This window comes from Anser anser (genome assembly GCF_964211835.1).
Source record: "Anser anser genome assembly, chromosome: 1".
In the NCBI taxonomy this organism is placed as follows: domain Eukaryota; kingdom Metazoa; phylum Chordata; class Aves; order Anseriformes; family Anatidae; genus Anser; species Anser anser.
Window position 1 is genome coordinate 135,984,552 of NC_139720.1, and position 11,598 is coordinate 135,996,149.

The 11,598-nt window shown below is 38.9% G+C and overlaps 1 long non-coding RNA gene across 1 annotated transcript; it reads right to left on the reverse strand.

The window, feature by feature from the left end:
* Nucleotides 1–259: 259 nt before the first annotated feature.
* LOC310883628 lies at nucleotides 260–4,459 on the reverse strand. Its single transcript, XR_014573611.1, has 3 exons — nucleotides 3,628–4,459; nucleotides 2,821–2,851; nucleotides 260–1,844 (listed from the first exon to the last, which is right to left on the reverse strand). It is a non-coding gene; the product is annotated as an uncharacterized lncRNA (long non-coding RNA).
* Nucleotides 4,460–11,598: the final 7,139 nt, after the last annotated feature.

Consider the following 11,598-nt stretch of genomic DNA (forward strand, 5'->3'; position numbering starts at 1 on the left):
CATACTGAATATATATATTGTGCTGGAGCATGTATGTGTGTATATATATATATATATGTAATATATGTGCACATATATAAATATACATTTTTATGAACATACTATTTACATATACATATAAATATACATGTACATATATGTATACACAGACTCAGTGTCTGAGCTCAAATGTGTATACATACATATATTCCCACTAACAGCTTAATCCTGACACGCCAGAGAGGGGAACATGATGTAGCCATCAGAGTTTGCAGTTTTTGAATGTTGAGTGCATCTGCCAGTGTTCTTATGGCTGGCTGTCTATATATATGTATACGTATATTGAGTATCACAACATTACAATTCACAGGAACTTTAATGAGATAGCATTACACATTTTGGTAATTTGAAAGCATACATATCAGTCATGAAGTTTGTTTTCTACTATAATTAAATCTCATTTCACATACTTCTTTTTCTCTAAATAGACAATTTAATATTTTTAAATATTAGGTTTAATGTCTTCATATGTGTATTTAATATCTATTTTAAATACTTCTGTATATATTAATTTCAGCACATAAAATTTAATATAAATAATCTTAATATCCTTTCCTCTGTGAAAGGAAGTTGTGCTTTTTTAGTGAATTTCTGAAGGTCTTTACACAATATGACCTAGAGCTTTACATATATTTTTCAATTTGTTGCAGAAATTTTTATATGATAATAAACATATATATATATTTTTTTTTACTAATCCATGATATGCCTATATGACAACAGAAAATAAAGGAAAGGAATTTGGGGGGGAAAGCATATTTGAGACATGATTCATTTGCCAAAATTTTGGTACCTACTGTAATTTGAAATAAATTATTCACATGGAACTGGAAAATAAGGTAATGTTTGAGTAGCTCTTGACTTCTGGAGAATCAGATGAAACTCCTCAGGTCATCATCATGGGATTGCTTACAAACTCTATGACAAACCAAGAAATCTACAAGCTCACGATGCATATAGTTATGCATTCCCCTCTATTCAGCACTGGTGAGGCCACACCAGGAGTACTGGGTGCAGTTCTGGGCTGCCCAGTATCCCACACAGGGCCACAAAAATGATGGAGAGTGTGAAGCATCTCTTCTATGAGGAAAAGCTGAGGGATCCAGGACTGTTCAGCCTAGAAAAGAGATGTCTCAGGGGGTCTCATCAATGTGTATTAATACCTGAAGGGACGGTGCAAAGAGAATAGAGCCAGGTCCTTTTCAATGATGCCCAGTAACAGGACAAGAGGGAATGGGCACAAACTGAAACACAGGAGGGTTTTTTACTGTGATGGTTGCTGAGCACTGACACAGGTTGCCCAGAGAGGTGGTGCAGTCTCTCTCCTTTGGGAGAGCCTCCTTTGAGAGGCGGTCAAACATGGTCATGGGCAACATGTTCTAAGTGGCATTGCTTGAGCAGGGCATGTGGATCAGATAAGCTCCAAAGGTCCCTTCCATCCTCAGCCATTATGTGATTCTGCGATTCCACAAACTATCAGCAAATGTCTCAAAGGAAATCCTGTATTTATGTGTTACTGACTTTTGGCAAATAATTTTTAAAACAATTTTAAGAATAAATATAATAATAAATATATGAATAAAAGTATTATTTGATCAGGAAATATGCTGTATAGAAATTAATTTCTCCAATTTAATTTGCTGTTCTTAAGGACACTGAAAACAAGATTTCATAGCTCATGTTTAGAAGACCACAACATGGGTTCTGATGGTAAAAACATCTTCATTTTGCATGTCAGATATTGAGCCTAGGGAATTTCAGTGACTGAAGCAGTCTTTTTTTTGATGTAAATTTCTGTGGTATTCCTAGAAGATAAATAGTAAAGTAAAGTAAAGTAACGTAAATTTTAATCTTGCTCTAATTGATTTACCCTAATGAGATTATTTATAAAAGTTAGTTTTTGTTCTTATTTGAAGGACAAAGTAAAACTTCCACATCCAGAGAATGTTCCTGAAAGACTCAGAAGTCCTATGCTTATGTAGATAGCTATAGGATTTCATTCTAATAAATCTTTAGAGCTTTAAGATAAAATAATTTTGAAATAAAAATTACATCTTCTGTACCAAGTAATTAAAAAGTGAAAGTTTAATTACCTGAAAAAAATGTATGTATTTAGCTGAAGTGTTATTTACAACTAAATAAGTAAGATAAATTGCTAGCGCCAGGCCAATTATTTGTTTGACTACTGAATCCAGTATCAGTGAATCAGTTTATTAATGACAAGATTTTCTGCACCAGTAGACAATTCCTTTAGGAGATTAAAAAAAAATAGAATTTACACTGAGCAAGAATCCAGATAGGATTTAGAGGGTTTTTTGTTTGTTTGTTTTTGTTTTAGTTTTATATATATTATAATTACATAGACAATTTGTGCAGAACGTAGTGCTATTTTCTTCAGAAATCTTTTTTTTTTTATTTTTTTTTATCCTAGCAAAAAGTGTGTATATTTGAAGTCAATAAATATTTCATATACTTACCCAGGAACAATTGCTACTAAATAATCACACAGTATTTATATCAAGGCTAAAAATTACAGCCTGCCATTAATGACAATTGACTGAAAGTTGAAAGAACTTTTAAAAATAAATAAATAAATAAAGCTTGAACAAAGTGCTTTGACTTAACAACGTTCTTTTAAATGAATTTTTACTGTAAAAGATGCTGGTTTGATATCTTGAAAGAGTATATGACTGGTTTTATTCAGAGAACAAACAGATATTCCAAAGCACTAAATTCCCCATGCCATTCTGTATGTGGTGCAAAGAAAGACATAATACTTACATGAGCTTTATCTTCTCGGTATCTCAGAAATCTTTTGGAAAAAAAAAAAAAAAGGTTATTCTAGAACAAAGAAAAAAAATCTTATTGCTAATTTTCACAATACTATCAGTATTCTGGTAGCAGTAATATTACAACTAGCAGCATAAATATTATTTTAAAAATCTGAAAGACATTATGTATTTATTTTTTTTAACTGGAGCACCCTGATTCCAGCAGAATTCATAAGCTGACATTTCCCACCTCAAAAAAAAAAAAAAAAAAAAAAGCTGTTCTTTAATAAATAAATAAATAAATAAATAAATAAATAGCAGGATGTGATTCTTTACAATAGAAATGTCAAGGATTTTTTTCCCCAAATTACAATTAAAATTTAAAATGGCATACATGGATGTCATTTAAATAATTATACAATTACATTTAAAAGGCAAGATGTTTAAAAACTCATTTATCTTTTCCAAACACTATGATTTCATGTAATAAAAGATAATAGCACTCCACAGAAACACATTTTTTATCCTTTGACCTGCACAGCCTTGCTGGAAACCAAAGTTTGTGGAAATGTTGTGCAAGTTGTATGGGATAAAAGTTTAAGAGAAGAATTAAGCTATGATTAATTTTCCAGATTTCTTTATGCTGAGCTGCCACCACGGGAAGATCCACACAGATCAGATTCAGAAAATACCTTGTTTCAAACTGTAGAATTGTTACTGGAACTGGGCTTTTGGATTTATATTTTCAGTCTCAATAGTTAGCCTACGCATGTCCATATCCTGTATCAAAACATCATAAAAATGTACATCAGCCCACCTTAGAAACATTTTTGTTTCCAATGAAGCAGAACTTTATACAGACAAAGTGGAATGAAGCTGCATAATGAGAAGTGTTCTCTTGCAGCCCAGAAAGCCAACCGTATCCTGGGCTGCATCAGAAGAAGCATGGCCAGCAGGTTGAGGAAGTTGATTATCTACTCTGCTCTTGTGAAGCCCCACCTGGAGTATTGCATTCAGCTGTGGGGCCCCCAGCACAAGAAGGACATGGAAATATTAGGACACATCCAAAGATGATCAAGGGGTTGGAGCACCTCTCCTATGAAGACAGACTGAGGGAGTTGGAATTTTTCAGCATAGAGAAGAGAAGGCTCCAGGGAGACCTCATAGCAGCCTTCCAATACCTAAAGGAGGCCTACAGAAAAGCTGTGGAGGGACACTTTGCCAAGGAGTGTTGTTGATAGAACAAGGTGTAATAGCTTTAGAACTAAAAGAGGATTGATTTAGATTAGAAAAAAAAAAAAAAAAAAAAAGAGGAAATTCTTTACTCTGAGGGTAGTGAGGAGAGATTGCCCAGAGAATTTGTGGATGCCCCATCCCTGGAAGTCTGGAAGTGTTCAAGGCCAGGTTGGATGGGGCTTTGAGCAACCTGATTTAGTGGGAGGTGTCCCTGCCCATGGCATGGGTGTTGGAACTAGATGATCTTTAAGGTCCCTTCCAACTCAAGCCATTCTATGATTCTATGATAAGTACCCACAGTTCAAGAGGTACTCAGTGTTTATCATACATTATCCTTGACCCTTTCTCTCAGCCACTCCTTACAGTCTACAGGAGCAAGTTTTGGTGTCCCATACTTTCACTGATGTCTCCTTTGCCAACTTGCCCATGATAGAAAGAAACTCAAGCTTTGATCCCGTAGCATTGACAATACCACCACAGGTCACCTTCATGTATGCCACAACAGCATTTTGACGTGCATTTTGTGCTGATATTTAGTCTAATTCTTGCTTATTCCTAACTTTTTCTGGAGCTTAACTGACTTCAGAGATGGCATCATGTATTTTAACATTATAACAGACCTCAGCATCAAATCTACTTAGCTCAATCTACTGAACTTCAAACTAATATACAATAATACAATAAATTGTAACTGTGCAAAAGAATTCCACTCTCAGTAAAGCAAACAAAGACATGTAAAACAAGGCTTTCATTTTTAGTTTACAAGACCTGCAGTCAGAGATTTTATTGTAAAAACTGTTTTTCCTAATGCTTACAGAAAATACACTTAAAACATTTTTCATACAGTCTCTACTAGAAAGAGAACTTTGGAGGTACAAATTCAAGGTATGGCATTAACATTTAAACACACAACCTCTATTTTTTAATTTTTATGCAAATTAAACATATTTGTGATCTTGAGAGGGTTTTATCAAAAATAAATATGCTTCTTAAATTCAGTATATGTAAGAAACAAACTAGCAAAACAAACAAATAAAAACAAAACAAAAGCTACCAAACATTAATTTACAAACATGCATATTGGCTTTCTTCTTCAAAGATGTTGGTGAATTTATCATTAGTGACCTAAATAGATCTAGAAGTGCTTTAGGAGTGGAATGTAGAATATAAACCATAATATTATGACTAGGTTGAGACATCAAATGAAGAAAATTTAAGGTACAAGCAAATCTTGCAAATCCATCTTGCTATGACATGGTATGAATGACGTTACTGTGAATAGTTTTAATTGAGTTACACTTTTGTAATTGATGCTTTCAACTTTAAAATTAGATTATTCAGAATAGCATCTGTACCTCCATGTGTATATAAAACATGAATACAAAATATAAGAAGTGTAATAACTCAGACCTGGTAGAGCTATTCGATTTTGCTGAAAATTTTAGGATATGATTTGTAGTTGCAATCATCATTTTCATGATTGCATGCCTACAATCATGAAATGTAAAACGTCAGAGCTCCATACAGATTTTGAACTTCTAACTTAATTAACATGACCTTGTATCACAATACAGTGAATGCCTTCATCAATGTCCACACTACTGCGTAAATTACTGATTAAAATCAATAATACGTTACCTATAATTGACTTTTTTTTTTCTGCTACATTGAAGAAAACAATTTTGTTATTGGAAAAGGAGTTATAACACAGTAGTTTCCTTCTATATCTGACTACCTGATAATTGCATAAAGTGAACTGAGAACTGCCTGGATGGCAGAGCACACAGGGTAGTGATCAGCAGCCTGGTCTAATTGGAGGCTGGAAGCTAGTGGTGTCCCCCAGGGGTCAGTAATGGGTCCAGTCATGTTCAATTTATTCATGAATGACCTGGGTGAAGGGACAGAATGCACCCTCAGCAAGCTTGCTGATGATACAAAACTGGCGGGAGTAGCTGATACAACAGAAGGCTGTGCTGCCACTCGGAGAGACCTGTACAGGCTGGAGAGTTGGGTAGAGAGGAACTTCATAAAGTTCAACAAAGGCAAGTGCAGGGTCTTTCACCTAGGGGGAATAACCTCATGCACCAGTACAAGTTGGCGGCTGGACAAGTTGACCTGCTGGAAATTAGCTCTGAAGAGAAGGATGTGGGAGTCCTGGTGGACAAGAAGTTAACCATGAGTCTGCAATGTGCCCTTGTGGCCAAAAAAGACAATGGTATCTGCTAAACTTGGAATTGAGCTCATATTATATAACCTGGAAACATATTTGCATTATATTTTTTTCTGCATGTTCCACTTCTAGCTGAAACCTATGGGATAGCCTGAGCAGAGTTGTTGGACTACCTGATCTCTTCCGAACACAACCATTCTGTGATTCTGTAATATTCTGATAGGCCAATGCAGTAGTGGAGAATTTTGAAGACAGAGAGTTGTGGGAAAACTCAAGAATGGGTTGAAACATTAAACTGGTATGTCCCAAATGCAATTATAGTACTCTAATTCGTGAAAGACCTCTCTGCTTGAAGAAACAGTTTATCTGTCTCTGTTCCTTATCTGCCTTAATGAAAAGTCAACCCATAATGATGGATCTTTTAAAAAATCTTTAAAATTTTTTAAAAGGGTAGAAAGGAAAACCTGGGGAACTACAGACAGGTGAGCTTCACCTCTGTGTCTGGGAAGATCAAGGAATGAATCCTCCTGGAGGCAATGTTAAGGCATATGCAGGACAAAAAGGTGATCTTGGACAGCCAGCATGGCTTCACCAAGGGTAAATTATGCCGGACCAATCTGGTGGCCTTCTATGATAAGAGTAATGCATCAGTCAGCAGGGGAAGACTGACTGATGTCATCTACTTGGACTTCTGGAAGGCATTTAACAAAGTCCCACACAACATCCTAATCTCTAAATTGGAAAGATATGGAATTGACGGGTAGACCATCCTGTGGATAAGGAATTGTCTCAATGGCCACACCCAGAGAGTGGTGGTCAATGACTCTGTGTCCAGGTGGAGACTGGTGATGAGCTGTGTCCCTCAGGGGTCTGCCTTGGAACTGGTGCTTTTCAGTATCTTCATCAATTACATAGGTGATGGGATTGAGTGCACCCTCAGCAAGTTTGCAGATGACACCAAGCTGAGTGGTGCGGTTGATACCAAAGAAGGAAGAGATGCCATTCAAAGGGACAGGCTGGAGAAGTGGGACCCTGTGAACCACATGAGGTTCAACAAGTCCAAGTGCAAGGTGCTGCACCTGAGCCGGGACAATCCCAGACAGGAGTAAAGACTGAGAGAAGAACTCATTGAAAGCAGCCCTGCAGAGAAGGACTTGGGGGTTCTGGTGTCCAAAGTCTCAACATGAGTCAGCAGTGCGTGCTTCCAGCCCAGAAGGCCAACTGCATCCTGAGCTGCATCAAAAGAGGTGTGGCCAGCAGGTCAAGAGAGGTGATTGTCCCCCTCTACTCTGCTCTCATGAGGCCCCAGATGGAGTACTGTGTCCAGGTTTGGGCCCCCCAGTACAAGAAAAATGTGGACTTGTTCAACTGAGTCCAGAGGAGGGCTACAAAGATGATCAGAGGGTTGGAGCACCTCTCCCATGAGGAAAGGCTGAGAGAGCTGGGGATGTTCAGCCTAAAGAAGAGAAGGCTCTGGGGAGACCTCATTTTGACCTTTCAATACTTAAAAGGGGCTTACATAAAAGATGAAGGGCTCTTTACTTGGGCAGATAACGACTGGACAAGGGTGAATGGTCTTAAACTGTGATTCCGTAAAAGAGGATAGTTTTAGACTAGACATTAGAAGGAAGCTTCACTGTAAGAGTGGCGAGGCACAGAACAGGTTGCGAAGAGAAGCTGTGGATGCCCCATCCTTGGAGGTGTTCAAGGTCAGGCTGGGTGGGGCCTTGGACAACCTGATATAGTGGGTGGCATCCCTGCCTATGTCAGGGGGTTGGAGCGAGATGATCTTTACGGTCCCTTCCAATCCAAGCTGTTCTGTGACTCTGTGATTCTGATTGATTCTATGATTCTATGATTAATTCTATGATTCTATGACCTCACAGTATTTGACTCATTCTTGCAAAGAATATGACAGTGAATTAATTTGTACTTAGAATACTTAATTTATACTTAAAATAGCACGTGAAAGTCAACACATTAATACCAATTGTTATTATTGTAATTAAGAAGTTCTCAACATAAGCAATATATAATTTTTAATAACTGGTTTTAAAAATAGATTGTCTATTTATAGATCTGTTGCTGGAGAACAGAGAGGGTCTTGTGGGGGACGTGGCAATTGGTGGCCGTCTCGGTCATAGTGACCATGAAGTGGTTGAGTTTAAAATTTATGGTGATAGAAGGAAAACTGCCACCAAAACTTCAGCCCTGGATATGCGGAAAGCAGACTTCAGGCTGCTCAGGGATCTAGTCAGCAAGGTCCCCTGGGAAACTGCTTTTGAAGGCATAGGCGTCCATCAGTGCTGGTCAATCTTTAAGCACTGCCTCCTAAAAGCACAAGATCAGGCAATTCCAAAAGTAGGAATTATAGGAAGTAGGAAATATAGGAAGTCAAGCAGGTGGGGCAGAAGGCCGGCCTGGCTGACCAGGGAACTTCTACTGGAGCTTAGATGGAAAAAGAAAGTGTACGGCTGCTGGAAGGAGGGTCAGGTGACACGGAAGGAATACAGGGATGCTGTTCGTGTTTGTAGGGAGAAAATTCGTGTGGCCAAAGCCCAACTAGAGTTGAAGCTGGCCATGTCTGTGGGAGACAATAAAAAAGGTTTTTTTAGATATGTGAACAGAAAAAGGAGAACCAAAGAAAACATAGGTCCACTACTTGATGGGGAAGGTCTCCTCACAGACAATGACACAGGCAAAGCAGAGATGTTTAATGCCTTCTTCGCCTCTGTCTTCAACACTGATGATGGGCTTCGGGACCCTGGGTGCCCTGAGCTGGAGGACCTTGATGGTGGGAATGATAAACTCCCAACCGACCCTGAACGTGTGCAGGATTTGCTGCTCCACCTGGATCCATACAAGTCCATGGGTGCAGATGGGATTCATCCCAGGGTGCTTAAAGAGCTGGCTGACATCATCGCGGGACCTCTCTCAATTATTTTTCAATGATCTTGGGAATCTGGAGAGGTCCCAGTAGACTGGAAGCTGGCAAATGTTGTGCAAATTTTCAAGGAGGGTAAGAAAGAAGACCCTAGCAATTACAGGCCTGTCAGTCTCACATCAGTGCCTGGAAAAATTATGGAGAAGATGATCCTTGAAGTTATTGAAGTGCACCTGGGGGACAATGCAGTCATTGGTCCCAGCCAACATGGGTTCATGAGGGGTAGGTCCTGCCTAACTAATTTGATTTCCTTTTATGATAAGATCATTCATCTAGTGGATCAAGGGAAACTAGCTGATGTGATCTTTTTGGACTTCAGCAAGGGTTTTGACACGGTTTCCCATAGGATCCTACTGGACAAAATGTCCAGCATACAACTTAACAAAAGCATCACCCAATGGGTGAGCAATTGGCTGACGGGCAAGGCTCAAAGGGTTTTGGTAAATGGGACCACATCAGGCTGGCAGATGGTCACTAGTGGGGTCCCTCAAGGCTCCATTTTAGGGCCAGTCCTCTTCAATGTTTTTATAAACGATTTGGATGTAGGACTAGAAGGTGTTTTGAGCTCCTGTCATACAAGGACAAGCTGAGAGAACAGGGCCTGTTTAGTCTGGAAATGAGAAGACTGAGGGGAGACCTCATTAATGTATGTAAATATTTGAGGGGAGGGTGTCAAGAGGATGGAGCTGGTTTCTTTTCAGTTGTGCCCAGCGACGGGACGAGAGGCAAAAGGCACAAACTAAAGCACAGGAGGTTCAGGCTGAATATGAGAGGACACTTCTTTACTGTGAGGGTGACAGAGCACTGGCACAGGTTGCCTAGAGAGGTTGTGGAGTCTCCTTCTCTGGAAATATTCAAAACCCGCCTGGATGCTATCCTGTGCAATGTGCTTTAGGTGATTCTGCTTGGCAGGGGGGTTGGACTAGATGATCTCCAGAGGTCCCTTCCGGCCTCAGTCATTCTGTGATTCTATGATACCAGACTATCTGTTTAGACAAAAAGATTGCATTTATACTATCACAGCAAAATTGTTTCTGTATGAGTGAATCTGATTCTGTTTTCCCAAATGTAGTGTACTGGCAACTTTTAATCAGATAATTCCACATGAGTTTTGAAGTTTTTATTCTTGTGGTGAGAACATTGTTTAATTTTGGCTCTTGGAACTTTCTAGGGAAGTCAGGAGAGAGGAAGTTGTTGGTTTGTCTACACGTTTTCTGGAAATTTATTTTCAGTTTCTGAGTAAAATAATTTGTCTAATCAGAATTTTGTTAGAACTAATTAGTGGGTAGGTTTTCTGTTCTCTTGGAACTATGTAGTTGAGATAACTTTTTAAGCTGCCTAAGTACATATATGGAGAAAAACAATTAATCTCTTAACTTTTTGTTAAAGTGGTTGTATGCTATAACTGTAATAATTAAAGTCTCAGGTTTATGTCTTTTCACGCTCTGTTGTAATTCCACTGATTTTGTGATGCTATTTCTGAATTTATAGATAATTTCTGATTATATAATATGTAATCAATCCTAAGACAATTGTTTATAATAGAGAGTGAGAAAGTGACTCCATATCATTCTTATCTCGGTTAAGTGGACAGAGTCCAAAGATATTTGTCCTTCTTAAGTCTGGTGAGGCTGAACCTCTAGTACTGTGTTCATTTTTGGGCCCCTCGCTACAAGAAGGACATGGAGGTGCTCGAGCAAGTCCAGACAAGGGCAACGAAGCTGGTGAGGGGTCTGGAGAACAAGTCTTACGAGGAGCGGCTGAGGGAGCTGGGATTGTTCAGTCTGGGATCACACTCTACAGGTACCTTAAAGGAGGCTGTAGTGAGGTGGGGGTTGGTCTGTTCTCCCAAGTGCCTGGTGACAGGACGAGGGGGAATGGGCTAAAGTTGTGCCAGGGGAGGTTTAGGTTGGATATTAGGAAAAACTTCTTTACCAAAAGGGTTGTTAGGCATTGGAATAGGCTGCCCAGGGAAGTGGTTGAGTCACCATCCCTGGAGGTCTTTAAAAGACGTTTAGATGTAGAGCTTAGTGATATGGCTTAGTGGAGGACTTGTTAATGTTAGGTCAGAGATTGGACTAGGTGATCTTGGAGATCTCTTCCAACCTAGATGATCCTGTGATTCTGTGAAAGTTAGGTAAAGGTCGTACGGCAGCCATATAGCCAAGACTTTTTAACTTTTGCCTTAAGATTCATAATTAAACAAACAAAAAGAAACAAACATAAAAATAACTGCGTAGATATCAGCTGAATTCTGTGAACTGCAGTCAAGGTATACTTGTTCAAAATAGAGATGACTTGTGAGTATTAATGATAAGCAGAATAAAGGGGAGGGGAGGGGAGGGGAGGGGAGGGGAGGGGAGGGGAGGGGAGGGGAAAGCACACTTAAGAATCAGCTTTGAACTTATAAACAGTATGGCATAAGAAATGAAAGTCTG